At 46.9% G+C, this 15,508-nt stretch overlaps 1 pseudogene; it reads right to left on the bottom strand.

Annotated features, from left to right (window-relative positions):
• Window positions 1–7,933: 7,933 nt before the first annotated feature.
• LOC106591479 (bifunctional heparan sulfate N-deacetylase/N-sulfotransferase 4-like) overlaps window positions 7,934–15,508 on the bottom strand; it is a 28,540-nt pseudogene continuing 20,965 nt past the window's right edge.

Raw genomic sequence — 15,508 nt, 5'->3', positions numbered from 1 at the left:
ATCAGGGAACACTGAGGGTTACTATAGGTCAGAGGAGTCTGTCCCCATCAGGGAACACTGAGGGTTACTACAGGTCAGAGGAGTCTGTCCCCATCAGGGAACACTGAGGGTTACTATAGGTCAGAGGAGTCTGTCCATCAGGGAACACTGAGGGTTACTATAGGTCAGAGGAGTCTGTCCCCATCAGGGAACACTGAGGGTTACTATAGGTCAGAGGAGTCTGTCCCCATCAGGGAACACTGAGGGTTACTACAGGTCAGAGGAGTCTGTCCCCATCAGGGAACACTGAGGGTTACTACAGGTCAGAGGAGTCTGTCCCCATCAGGGAACACTGAGGGTTACTATAGGTCAGAGGAGTCTGTCCCCATCAGGGAACACTGAGGGTTGCTACAGGTCAGAGGAGTCTGTCCATCAGGGAACACTGAGGGGTTACTACAGGTCAGAGGAGTCTGTCCATCAGGGAACACTGAGGGTTACTACAGGTCAGAGGAGTCTGTCCCCATCAGGGAACACTGAGGGTTACTATAGGTCAGAGGAGTCTGTCCATCAGGGAACACTGAGGGTTACTACAGGTCAGAGGAGTCTGTCCCCATCAGGGAACACTGAGGGTTACTACAGGTCAGAGGAGTCTGTCCCCATCAGGGAACACTGAGGGTTACTATAGGTCAGAGGAGTCTGTCCCCATCAGGGAACACTGAGGGTTACTATAGGTCAGAGGAGTCTGTCCATCAGGGAACACTGAGGGTTACTACAGGTCAGAGGAGTCTGTCCATCAGGGAACACTGAGGGTTACTATAGGTCAGAGGAGTCTGTCCCCATCAGGGAACACTGAGGGTTACTATAGGTCAGAGGAGTCTGTCCCCATCAGGGAACACTGAGGGTTACTATAGGTCAGAGGAGTCTGTCCATCAGGGAACACTGAGGGTTACTACAGGTCAGAGGAGTCTGTCCCCATCAGGGAACACTGAGGGTTACTATAGGTCAGAGGAGTCTGTCCATCAGGGAACACTGAGGGTTACTACAGGTCAGAGGAGTCTGTCCATCAGGGAACACTGAGGGTTACTATAGGTCAGAGGAGTCTGTCCCCATCAGGGAACACTGAGGGTTACTACAGGTCAGAGGAGTCTGTCCCCATCAGGGAACACTGAGGGTTACTACAGGTCAGAGGAGTCTGTCCATCAGGGAACACTGAGGGTTACTATAGGTCAGAGGAGTCTGTCCCCATCAGGGAACACTGAGGGTTACTACAGGTCAGAGGAGTCTGTCCCCATCAGGGAACACTGAGGGTTACAATAGGTCAGAGGAGTCTGTCCATCAGGGAACACTGAGGGTTACTATAGGTCAGAGGAGTCTGTCCCCATCAGGGAACACTGAGGGTTACTACAGGTCAGAGGAGTCTGTCCCCATCAGGGAACACTGAGGGTTACTACAGGTCAGAGGAGTCTGTCCATCAGGGAACACTGAGGGTTACTATAGGTCAGAGGAGTCTGTCCCCATCAGGGAACACTGAGGGGTTACTACAGGTCAGAGGAGTCTGTCCCCATCAGGGAACACTGAGGGTTACTACAGGTCAGAGGAGTCTGTCCATCAGGGAACACTGAGGGTTACTATAGGTCAGAGGAGTATGTCCATCAGGGAACACTGAGGGTTACTACAGGTTCGAGGAGTCTGTCCCCATCAGGGAACATTGAGGGTTACTATAGGTCAGAGGAGTCTGTCCATCAGGGAACACTGAGGGTTACTACAGGTCAGAGGAGTCTGTCCATCAGGGAACACTGAGGGTTACTACAGGTCAGAGGAGTCTGTCCCCATCAGGGAACACTGAGGGTTACTACAGGTCAGAGGAGTCTGTCCATCAGGGAACACTGAGGGTTACTATAGGTCAGAGGAGTCTGTCCCCATCAGGGAACACTGAGGGTTACTATAGGTCAGAGGAGTCTGTCCCCATCAGGGAACACTGAGGGTTACTATAGGTCAGAGGAGTCTGTCCATCAGGGAACACTGAGGGTTACTATAGGTCAAAGTAGTCTGTCCCCATCAGGGAACACTGAGGGTTACTACAGGTCAGAGGAGTCTGTCCCCATCAGGGAACACTGAGGGTTACTACAGGTCAGAGGAGTCTGTCCATCAGGGAACACTGAGGGTTACTATAGGTCAGAGGAGTCTGTCCCCATCAGGGAACACTGAGGGTTACTACAGGTCAGAGGAGTATGTCCATCAGGGAACACTGAGGGTTACTACAGGTTCGAGGAGTCTGTCCCCATCAGGGAACACTGAGGGTTACTACAGGTCAGAGGAGTCTGTCCATCAGGGAACACTGAGGGTTACTACAGGTCAGAGGAGTCTGTCCCCATCAGGGAACACTGAGGGTTACTACAGGTCAGAGGAGTCTGTCCCCATCAGGGAACACTGAGGGTTACTACAGGTCAGAGGAGTCTGTCCATCAGGGAACACTGAGGGTTACTATAGGTCAGAGGAGTCTGTCCCCATCAGGGAACACTGAGGGTTACTACAGGTCAGAGGAGTCTGTCCATCAGGGAACACTGAGGGTTACTACAGGTCAGAGGAGTCTGTCCCCATCAGGGAACACTGAGGGTTACTATAGGTCAGAGGAGTCTGTCCATCAGGGAACACTGAGGGTTACTACAGGTCAGAGGAGTCTGTCCCCATCAGGGAACACTGAGGGTTACTACAGGTCAGAGGAGTCTGTCCCCATCAGGGAACACTGAGGGTTACTACAGGTCAGAGGAGTCTGTCCAACAGGGAACACTGAGGGTTACTATAGGTCAGAGGAGTCTGTCCCCATCAGGGAACACTGAGGGTTACTAAAGGTCAGAGGAGTCTGTCCCCATCAGGGAACACTGAGGGTTACTATAGGTCAGAGGAGTCTGTCCCCATCAGGGAACACTGAGGGTTACTACAGGTCAGAGGAGTCTGTCCCCATCAGGGAACACTGAGGGGTTACTACAGGTCAGAGGAGTCTGTCCATCAGGGAACACTGAGGGTTACTACAGGTCAGAGGAGTCTGTCCATCAGGGAACACTGAGGGTTACTACAGGTCAGAGGAGTCTGTCCCCATCAGGGAACACTGAGGGTTACTACAGGTCAGAGGAGTCTGTCCATCAGGGAACACTGAGGGTTACTATAGGTCAGAGGAGTCTGTCCCCATCAGGGAACACTGAGGGTTACTATAGGTCAGAGGAGTCTGTCCCCATCAGGGAACACTGAGGGTTACTATAGGTCAGAGGAGTCTGTCCATCAGGGAACACTGAGGGTTACTATAGGTCAAAGTAGTCTGTCCCCATCAGGGAACACTGAGGGTTACTACAGGTCAGAGGAGTCTGTCCCCATCAGGGAACACTGAGGGTTACTATAGGTCAGAGGAGTCTGTCCCCATCAGGGAACACTGAGGGTTACTACAGGTCAGAGGAGTATGTCCATCAGGGAACACTGAGGGTTACTACAGGTTCGAGGAGTCTGTCCCCATCAGGGAACACTGAGGTTACTACAGGTCAGAGGAGTCTGTCCATCAGGGAACACTGAGGGTTACTACAGGTCAGAGGAGTCTGTCCCCATCAGGGAACACTGAGGGTTACTACAGGTCAGAGGAGTCTGTCCCCATCAGGGAACACTGAGGGTTACTACAGGTCAGAGGAGTCTGTCCATCAGGGAACACTGAGGGTTACTATAGGTCAGAGGAGTCTGTCCCCATCAGGGAACACTGAGGGTTACTACAGGTCAGAGGAGTCTGTCCATCAGGGAACACTGAGGGTTACTACAGGTCAGAGGAGTCTGTCCCCATCAGGGAACACTGAGGGTTACTATAGGTCAGAGGAGTCTGTCCATCAGGGAACACTGAGGGTTACTATAGGTCAGAGGAGTCTGTCCCCATCAGGGAACACTGAGGGTTACTACAGGTCAGAGGAGTCTGTCCCCATCAGGGAACACTGAGGGTTACTACAGGTCAGAGGAGTCTGTCCAACAGGGAACACTGAGGGTTACTATAGGTCAGAGGAGTCTGTCCCCATCAGGGAACACTGAGGGTTACTAAAGGTCAGAGGAGTCTGTCCCCATCAGGGAACACTGAGGGTTACTATAGGTCAGAGGAGTCTGTCCCCATCAGGGAACACTGAGGGTTACTACAGGTCAGAGGAGTCTGTCCCCATCAGGGAACACTGAGGGTTACTACAGGTCAGAGGAGTCTGTCCCCATCAGGGAACACTGAGGGTTACTACAGGTCAGAGGAGTCTGTCCATCAGGGAACACTGAGGGTTACTATAGGTCAGAGGAGTCTGTCCATCAGGGAACACTGAGGGTTACTATAGGTCAGAGGAGTCTGTCCCCATCAGGGAACACTGAGGGTTACTACAGGTCAGAGGAGTCTGTCCCCATCAGGGAACACTGAGGGTTACTACAGGTCAGAGGAGTCTGTCCATCAGGGAACACTGAGGGTTACTATAGGTCAGAGGAGTCTGTCCCCATCAGGGAACACTGAGGGTTACTATAGGTCAGAGGAGTCTGTCCATCAGGGAACACTGAGGGTTACTATAGGTCAAAGGAGTCTGTCCCCATCAGGGAACACTGAGGGTTACTACAGGTCAGAGGAGTCTGTCCCCATCAGGGAACACTGAGGGATACTACAGGTCAGAGGAGTCTGTCCATCAGGGAACACTGAGGGTTACTATAGGTCAGAGGAGTCTGTCCCCATCAGGGAACACTGAGGGTTACTACAGGTCAGAGGAGTATGTCCATCAGGGAACACTGAGGGTTACTACAGGTTCGAGGAGTCTGTCCCCATCAGGGAACACTGAGGGTTACTACAGGTCAGAGGAGTCTGCCCATCAGGGAACACTGAGGGTTACTATAGGTCAGAGGAGTCTGTCCATCAGGGAACACTGAGGGTTACTACAGGTCAGAGGAGTCTGTCCATCAGGGAACACTGTGGGTTACTATAGGTCAGAGGAGTCTGTCCATCAGGGAACACTGAGGGTTACTATAGGTCAGAGGAGTCTGTCCCCATCAGGGAACACTGAGGGTTACTACAGGTCAGAGGAGTCTGTCCATCAGGGAACACTGAGGGTTACTACAGGTCAGAGGAGTCTGTCCATCAGGGAACACTGAGGGTTACTACAGGTCAGAGGAGTCTGTCCCCATCAGGGAACACTGAGGGTTACTATAGGTCAGAGGAGTCTGTCCCCATCAGGGAACACTGAGGGTTACTACAGGTCAGAGGAGTCTGTCCATCAGGGAACACTGAGGGTTACTATAGGTCAGAGGAGTCTGTCCCCATCAGGGAACACTGAGGGTTACTATAGGTCAGAGGAGTCTGTCCCCATCAGGGAACACTGAGGGTTACTATAGGTCAGAGGAGTCTGTCCATCAGGGAACACTGAGGGTTACTATAGGTCAGAGGAGTCTGTCCCCATCAGGGAACACTGAGGGTTACTACAGGTCAGAGGAGTCTGTGTGTTGCAGGGTTCAGTTTCTAACGAGGAAGAAACATTTGACACCAATCAACATTGGACTGTTGCACTGAGCTTTACGCTGTAAATGTCAAATATAATGTCTCTCTCTCTCTCTCTCTCTCTCTCTCTCTCTCTCTCTCTCTCTCTCTCTCTCTCTCTCACACTCATAAGGTGAACAGAGAGAAAGAAGGGGGGGACAGATACTAACTCAGAGATGTTAAATATATCTTCCTTGTCAAACGCCTGCTGTCGCTATGGGCCCCTAACAACGACCCCCTGGCCAATCAGGGACTAGACGTGACTCTGGTGCCTAGAAGCATAAGTGCACTACCTTTATGTGTGGGTAACCTGCTAATATAGAAAATACACTGTGAATCTGAGACCCTGACCTGCTAATATAGAAAATACACTGTGAATCTGAGACCCTGACCTGCTAATATAGAAAATACACTGTGAATCTGAGACCCTAACCTGCTAATATAGAAAATACACTGTGAATCTGAGACCCTGACCTGCTAATATAGAAAATACACTGTGAATCTGAGACCCTAACCTGCTAATATAGAAAATACACTGTGAATCTGAGACCCTGACCTGCTAATATAGAAAATACACTGTGAATCTGAGACCCTAACCTGCTAATATAGAAAATACACTGTGAATCTGAGACCCTGACCTGCTAATAAAGAAAATACACTGTGAATCTGACACCCTAACCTGCTAATATAGAAAATACACTGTGAATCTGAGACCCTAACCTGCTAATATAGAAAATACACTGTGAATCTGAGACCCTAACCTGCTAATATAGAAAATACACTGTGAATCTGAGACCCTAACCTGCTAATATAGAAAATACACTGTGAATCTGAGACCCTAACCTGCTAATATAGAAAATACACTGTGAATCTGAGACCCTAACCTGCTAATATAGAAAATACACTGTGAATCTGAGACCCTGACCTGCTAATATAGAAAATACACTGTGAATCTGAGACCCTAACCTGCTAATATAGAAAATACACTGTGAATCTGAGACCCTAACCTGCTAATATAGAAAATACACTGTGAATCTGAGACCCTGACCTGCTAATAAAGAAAATACACTGTGAATCTGACACCCTAACCTGCTAATATAGAAAATACACTGTGAATCTGAGACCCTAACCTGCTAATATAGAAAATACACTGTGAATCTGAGACCCTAACCTGCTAATATAGAAAATACACTGTGAATCTGAGACCCTAACCTGCTAATATAGAAAATACACTGTGAATCTGAGACCCTAACCTGCTAATATAGAAAATACACTGTGAATCTGAGACCCTAACCTGCTAATATAGAAAATACACTGTGAATCTGAGACCCTGACCTGCTAATATAGAAAATACACTGTGAATCTGAGACCCTAACCTGCTAATATAGAAAATACACTGTGAATCTGAGACCCTAACCTGCTAATATAGAAAATACACTGTGAATCTGAGACCCTAACCTGCTAATATAGAAAATACAATGTGAATCTGAGACCCTAACCTGCTAATATAGAAATACACAGTGAATCTGAGACCCTAACCTGCTAATATAGAAAATACACTGTGAATCTGAGACCCTAACCTGCTAATATAGAAAATACACTGTGTGTGTCTGTGTGTGTGTGTGTGTGTGTGTATGTGTGTGTGTGTGTGTGTGTGTGTGTGTGTGTGTGTGTGTACATGCGTGTGTGTGTGTGTGTGTGTGTGTACATGCGTGTGTGTGTGTGTGTGTGTGTGTGTGTGTGTGTGTGTGTGTGTGTGTGTGTGTGTGTGTGTGTGTGTACATGCGTGTGTGTGTACATGCGTGTGCGTGTGTGTGTGTCTGTGTGTGTGTGTACGTGCGTGTGTGTGTGTCTGTATGTGTGTGTACCTGTTTTCTGTGGTCCGATGACGAGAAACTTGGGCAGCCTATCACAGGTCTTCTCTTTGGACCAGATGTCTCTGTGCCTCTTGTCATCACACGGGTTCTACGGAGATACACACACACACACACACACACACACACACACACACACACACACACACACACACACACACACACACACCACACACACACACTACACATACACACACACACACAGTATCTCTGGGCCAGTTGCAGAGGAGGTTAGAGGTTAGAGGTTAGAGGTTAGAGGTTACCTGCCAGAGAGGCTGTCTCTGCTGGGGGAACAGGGTGAAGTATCTCTGGGCCAGTTGCAGAGGAGGTTAGAGGTTAGAGGTTAGAGGTTACCTGCCAGAGAGGCTGTCTCTGCTGGGGGAACAGGGTGGAGTACCTCTGGGCCAGTTGTAGAGGAGGTTAGAGGTTAGAGGTTAGAGGTTACCTGCCAGAGAGGCTGTCTCTGCTGGGGGAACAGGGTGAAGTATCTCTGGGCCAGTTGTAGAGGAGGTTAGAGGTTAGAGGTTAGAGGTTAGAGGTTGGGGTTGGAGGTTACCTGCCAGAGAGGCTGTCTCTGCTGGGGGAACAGGGTGAAGTATCTCTGGGCCAGTTGCAGAGGAGGTTAGAGGTTAGAGGTTAGAGGTTAGAGGTTACCTGCCAGAGGGCTGTCTCTGCTGGGGGAACAGGGCGGAAGTATCTCTGGGCCAGTTGTAGAGGGAGGTTAGAGGTTAGAGGTTAGAGGTTACCTGCCAGAGAGGCTGTCTCTGCTGGGGGAACAGGGGCGAAGTATTTCTGGGCCAGTTGCAGAGGAGGTAGAGTGTCTAGCTGGAGGTGTGTCCAGGTAGAGATGAAGTCAGCCAGGTGGAGGAATGTGTACAGACCCAGACGATCATTGCCGTAGTTAGACAGGTGGGTCATAAACACACTGATCTGGAGGGGGAGGACACACAGGAAGAAGGAAGTCGACTCCACTGTTGAATTCAAGAAGGAAGGAAGTCGACTCCACTGTTGAATTCTACAACTAATTCCTCATCCTGTGAATGTAGAAGGAGTCCCTTAGTCCAACCCGTCATGTTCCCTCCCTCCTGAAGTCTACTCTGCTCCCCACTCATCTAAAACCATTGGATTGGTGTCGGGATGGGCTTCAGGGAGTCATTGCCTTGTAAACGCAGGAAGGGAAGTGAACAAGCGCACACTTCGGGAGAAAGGAAAGAATAATTGGGATACAAACCCTGACTGCAACTACAGACTGTAACTACAGACCGCAACTACAGACTGTAACTACAGACCGCAACTACAGACTGTAACTACAGACTGCAACTACAGACCGCAACTACAGACTGCAACTACAGACCGCAACTACAGACTGCAACTACAGACCGCAACTACAGACTGCAACTACAGACTGCAACTACAGACTGCAACTACAGACTGTAACTACAGACTGCAACTACAGACTGTAACTACAGACTGTAACTACAGACCGCAACTACAGACTGTAACTACAGACTGCAACTACAGACTGCAACTACAGACTGCAACTACAGACTGTAACTACAGACCGCAACTACAGACTGCAACTACAGACCGCAACTACAGACCGCACCTACAGACTGCAACTACAGACTTTAACTACAGACTGCAACTACAGACTGTAACTACAGACTGTGACTACAGACTGCGACTACAGACTGCAACTACAGACTGCAACTACAGACTGCAACTACAGACTGCAACTACAGACTGTAACTACAGACCGCAACTACAGACTGTAACTACAGACCGCAACTACAGACTGTAACTACAGACTGCAACTACAGACCGCAACTACAGACTGCAACTACAGACCGCAACTACAGACTGCAACTACAGACCACAACTTACAGACTGCAACTACAGACCGCAACTATAGACTGCAACTACAGACTGCAACTACAGACTGCAACTACAGACTGTAACTACAGACTGCAACTACAGACTGTAACTACAGACTGTAACTACAGACCGCAACTACAGACTGTAACTACAGACTGCAACTACAGACTGCAACTACAGACTGCAACTACAGACTGTAACTACAGACCGCAACTACAGACTGCAACTACAGACCGCAACTACAGACCGCACCTACAGACTGCAACTACAGACTTTAACTACAGACTGCAACTACAGACTGTAACTACAGACTGTGACTACAGACTGCGACTACAGACTGCAACTACAGACTGCAACTACAGACTGCAACTACAGACTGCAACTACAGACTGCAACTACAGACTGCAACTACAGACCGCAACTACAGACTGCAACTACAGACCGCAACTACAGACTGCAACTACAGACTGCAACTACAGACTGTAACTACAGACTGCAACTACAGACCGCAACTACAGACCGCAACTACAGACTGCAACTACAGACTGCAACTACAGACCGTAACTACAGACTGCAACTACAGACCGCAACTACAGACCATAACTACAGACTGCAACTACAGACCATAACTACAGACTGCAACTACAGACTGTAACTACAGACCATAACTACAGACTGCTTGCAGATCTCCTAGCAGCTCCCAGATGGCAGCAGAGAAAGAGAGACTAAGTGAAGTCAGAGCGGGAGAGGAGTGTCTGTGTGTGTGTGTGTGTGTGTGTGTGTGTGCGTGTGCGTGTGCGTGTGCGTGTGTGTTTAGGTGTGTTGGTGTGTGTGAGTGTGTCTGTGCCAAAAGAGCATCTGCCACTATAAAGGGATAGTTGACCTAAATCACACAGTAACATACTGTATCTGATATTAAAGGGATAGTTGACCACAGTAACATACTGTATCTGATATTAAAGGGATAGTTGACCACAGTAACATACTGTATCTGATATTAAAGGGATAGTTGACCACAGTAACATACTGTATCTGATATTAAAGGGATAGTTGACCACGGTAACATACTGTATCTGATATTAAAGGGATAGTTGACCACAGTAACATACTGTATCTGATATTAAAGGGATAGTTGACCACAGTAACATACTGTATCTGATATTAAAGGGATAGTTGACCTAAATCACACAGTAACATACTGTATCTGATATTAAAGGGATAGTTGACCACAGTAACATACTGTATCTGATATTAAAGGGATAGTTGACCACAGTAACATACTGTATCTGATATTAAAGGGATAGTTGACCTAAATCACACAGTAACATACTGTATCTGATATTAAAGGGGTAGTTGACCACAGTAACATACTGTATCTGATATTAAAGGGATAGTTGACCTAAATCACACAGTAACATACAGTATCTGATATTAAAGGGATAGTTGACCACAGTAACATACAGTATCTGATATTAAAGGGATAGTTGACCACAGTAACATACTGTATCTGATATTAAAGGGATAGTTGACCTAAATAAACTCTCTCTCTATCTGTCTCTCTCTCTATATATGTCTCTCTATCTCTATAGTCTCTCTCTCTGTCTCTATCTGTCTCTCTCTCTCTATCTCTGTCTCTCTCTCTCTCTATCTCTCTCTGTCTCTCTCTCTCTCTCTCTCTGTCTCTCTCTCTATATCTGTCTCTCTATCTGTCTCTCTCTCTCTCTCTCTCTCTCATCTGTCTCTCTCTCTCTCTCTCTCTCTATCTCTCTCTGTCTCTCTCTCTCTCTCTGTCTCTCTCTCTATATCTGTCTCTCTATCTGTCTCTCTCTCTCTCACTCTCTATCTGTCTCTCTCTCTCTCACTCTCTCTCACTCTCTGCGCTGAGCCACACCTCTCTCTCTCCCTCCCTCTCCCTCTCCCTCTCTGTCTCTTCCCCCTGTCTCTCGTTTTCAAACACATATACAGTATATTTATCTTCTACCTTTCTCTCTCATTCTTTCTCTCCCCACTCTCTCTCTCTCTCTCTCTCTGCACTGAGCCACATCTCTCCCTCTCCTCTCTTCTTTTTCAAACATTCTGTTCATTTCTTTCTCTCCAATCTCATCCTGACCTAGTTGTCGTTATGAAGCATTTCGCTAGAACACACACACACACACACACACGCACACACACACAACACACACACACACACACACACACACACACACACACACACACACACACACACACACACACACAGTCTCTACATTTATCCAGTGTAAAGAAAAACGATTTAATATTTTGCTTCATAAGACCGATTTGAGTCGGTAAGTCACACATTATATGAACAAGAACAGCTGAAATACGCAAAGGGAAAACAACAGTCCCGTTATTACTTTAAGACATGAAGTTCAGTCAATACGGAACATTTCAAGAACTTCTGATAAACGTTTCTTCAAGTGCGCTGTGGCAAAAAAAAAACATCAAGCGCTATGATGAAACTGGTCTCACGTTTTATCCAGGAAGTTGTTCTGGAAGGGATTGGATTTGTTGTTGCCTAATAGTTTTGTTGGTAGATTTCCGCACTACTTTCCTTCCATCTGTAGTATTTCTTAATATTACTCAGTTCCTTTGGCTTTGATGCCTCGTGATTGAGCATGCCACGCCCTGGCCAGTATACGGGTTGTTTGTTATTGTAGTTTGGTCGGGACGTGGCAGGGGGCGTTTGTTTAGAAGTGTTTTTCGGGGGTTTGGTGGGCTGTGTTCTGTTTTAAGAGGGGTGTTTGTTTAGAGTGTTTTCAGGGTTTGGTGGGCTATGTTCTGTTTTAAGAGGGCGTTTGTTTAGAGTGTTTTCGGGGTTTGGTGGGCTATGTTCTGTTTTAAGAGGGGCGTTTGTTTAGAGTGTTTTTCGGGGTTTGTTGGGCTATGTTCTATGTTAGTTTATTTTCTATGTTAGTTCTAGTATGTCTATTTCTATGTGGTGTTTTATTGTGTTGGACCTTCGATTGGAAGCAGCTGCTCCTCGTTGCTTCTAATTGAAGGTCCCTATTAAGAGAGGGTGTTTTTTTTTTCTCACGGGGGTTTGTGGTAGTTGCTTCCTGTTTTGTGTTCGTGTCGGTTTAGTGTCGTTTGTTGTTTTATATATACGCGTTTCTTTTTCCTTCTTTTATAAAATAAGAGGATGAGTTTACACGTTCCCGCTGCGTTTTGGTCCAATCCTCACGACACACCCGCGACAGAGTATTGCTCTGTTCGTGTAGACTGTGATTTTTTGTTGTTGCTGTGATCTGATAAGGGGTTGTCAGTGGGCTGACTGTGAACGCTCTGAGAGACTCTGGGTTTGAGAGGTCAGTGATAAAGTAGTCTACAGTACTGTAGGTCGCCACAGACTAGAACATGTCCCTGGGCCTGGAAATGATTGATTTCCCCCCCCCCCCTCCAGGATGGAGAAGCTGTCTTCATTATAGTATGGGGATTCTAGTGGGGGGATATAGGTAGGATGGAGAAGCTGTCTTCATTATAGTATGGGGATTCTAGTGGGGGGATATAGGTAGGATGGAGAAGCTGTCTTCATTATAGTATGGGGATTCTAGTGGGGGGATATAGGTAGGATGGAGAAGCTGTCTTCATTATAGTATGGGGATTCTAGTGGGGGATATAGGTAGGATGGAGAAGCTGTCTTCATTAAAGTATGGGGATTCTAGTGGGGGATATAGGTAGGATGGAGAAGCTGTCTTCATTATAGTATGGGGATTCTAGTGGGGGGATATAGGTAGGATGGAGAAGCTGTCTTCATTATAGTATGGGGATTCTAGTGGGGGGATATAGGTAGGATGGAGAAGCTGTCTTCATTATAGTATGGGGATTCTGGTGGGGGATATGGGTAGGATGGAGAAGCTGTCTTCATTATAGTATGGGGATTCTAGTGGGGGGATATGGGTAGGATGGAGAAGCTGTCTTCATTATAGTATGGGGATTCTAGTGGGGGGATATAGGTAGGATGGAGAAGCTGTCTTCATTATAGTATGGGGATTCTAGTGGGGGATATAGGTAGGATGGAGAAGCTGTCTTCATTATAGTATGGGGATTCTAGTGGGGGGATATAGGTAGGATGGAGAAGCTGTCTTCATTATAGTATGGGGATTCTAGTGGGGGGATATAGGTAGCACACAGGAGGACATTTTCCTCTGTTCAGATAAATTCCTTTTGAATTTCTAGCCAAATGTTCCTGTTTTGCTCAATACCAAATCTCTCCCTCTCTGTCTCTCTCTGTCTCTCTCTCTCCCCCTCTCTCCCCCTCTCTGTCTCTCTCTCTCTGTCTCTCTGTCTCTCTCTCTCTGTCTCTGTCTCTCTCTCTGTCTCTCTCTCTCTCTCTCTCTCACGTATCATCATCAGTTTTCTATGACACTCACAGCAGGTGAGATATGGGGGAAGGAGGGAGTGTGTGTTTCTGTGCGTTGTGATGACACCCTGCTGTGAGACCTAATTTAAAATGGAGAAATGAACATGGCTTCACTGTGAGAGACTGCAACTTTGTGTGTGTGTGTGTGTGTGTGTGTGTGTGTGTGTGTGTGTGTGTGTGTGTGTGTGTGTGTGTGTGTGTGTGTGTGTGTGTGTGTGTGTGTGTGTGTGTGTGTGTGTGTGTGTAACTCACTGGGTTCAGCAGGACAGTAAGAAACAGTTCTCCTCCCATGATGCTGTTGTCCAGTTCTTCAGGTCCTCCAGGATAGTCCTCATAGTAAATGGTGTGTGTGAACAATCCACACGTCTGACGTGGCAGCACCTACACACACACACACACACACACACACAGAGAGAGTTCTAAATGTTCTGGGTGTTCTAAATGTTCTAGGTGTTCCAAATGTTCTGGGTGTTCTGGGTGTTCTAAATGTTCTGAGTGTTCTAAATGTTCTGGGTGTTCTAAATGTTCAGGGTGTTCTAAATGTTCTGGGTGTTCTAAATGTTCTGGGTGTTCTAAATGTTCTGGGTGTTCTAAATGTTCTGGGTGTTCTGGGTGTTCTAAATGTTCTGAGTGTTCTAAATGTTCTGGGTGTTCTAAATGTTCTGGGTGTTCTAAATGTTCTGGGTGTTCTAAATGTTCTAGGTGTTCTAAATGTTCTAGGTGTTCTAAATGTTCTAGGTGTTCTGGGTGTTCTAAATGTTCTGGGTGTTCTAAATGTTCTGGGTGTTCTGGGTGTTCTAAGTGTTCTAAATGTTCTGGGTGTTCTGGGTGTTCTAAATGTTCTGGATGTTCTGGGTGTTCTAAATGTTCTGGGTGTTCTAAATGTTCTGGGTGTTCTAAATGTTCTGGGTGTTCTAAATGTTCTGGGTGTTCTGGGTGTTCTAAATGTTTTGGGTGTTCTAAATGTTCTGGGTGTTCTAAATGTTCTGAGTGTTCTAAATGTTCAGGGTGTTCTAAATGTTCTAGGTGTTCATAACAAAGGGGTTGAATACTTATTGATTCAAGATGTTTAACTTTTTGATATTTTATTAATTTAGAACATTTTGGAAAAACATAATTACACTTTGAGATTATGGGGTATCGTCTGTAGGCCAGTGACAAAAAAAAAAAATCAAAGTTTAATCCATTTTAAATTCTGTATAGAATAAGGCTGTAACTCAACAACAACGTGGGAAAAGTCAAAGGGTGTGAATTGTTTCTGAAGGCAGAGTACCACTGTGTTTCCTCACCATAATATCATTGTGTATGAATCCCTTGCGGTATCTAGCAGGTTTGAGATGAGGGTATTCCTCAGTAGACGTAACCCTGATGTTCCACACCTTCCTCCAGGTCTCATACAGCTGGAGATGGACAGGGTAGACTCCTGAATGGTGGGGTGCAACAGCATAACCCTGGTCTACTGGAATACCATGATCCTACAGGAGGGAGGGAGGTAGGGATGGGGTGAGGGAGGGAGGGAGGGGAGGAGAGGAGAGGAGAGAGAGAGGGTTAGAGAGAGAGAGGGTTAGAGAGAGAGGGTTAGAGAGAGAGGGTGAGAGTTAGTGAGAGAGAGAGTTAGAGAGGGTTAGAGAGAGAGGGTTAGAGAGAGAGAGTGAGAGTGAGAGAGAGTTAGAGAGGGTTAGAGAGAGAGAGTGAGAGTTAGAGAGAGAGTTAGAGAGGGTTAGAGAGAGAGTTAGAGAGAGTTAGAGAGGGTTAGAGAGAGAGAGTGAGAGTTAGAGAGAGTGAGAGTTAGAGAGAGTGAGAGTTAGAGAGAGTGAGAGTTAGAGAGAGTGAGAGTTAGAGAGGGTTAGAGAGAGAGTTAGAGAGAGTGAGAGA

This window comes from Salmo salar, unplaced genomic scaffold (genome assembly GCF_905237065.1).
Source record: "Salmo salar unplaced genomic scaffold, Ssal_v3.1, whole genome shotgun sequence".
NCBI classification, from domain to species: Eukaryota; Metazoa; Chordata; class Actinopteri; order Salmoniformes; family Salmonidae; genus Salmo; species Salmo salar.
This window is presented reverse-complemented; position numbering and strand designations above follow the sequence as displayed.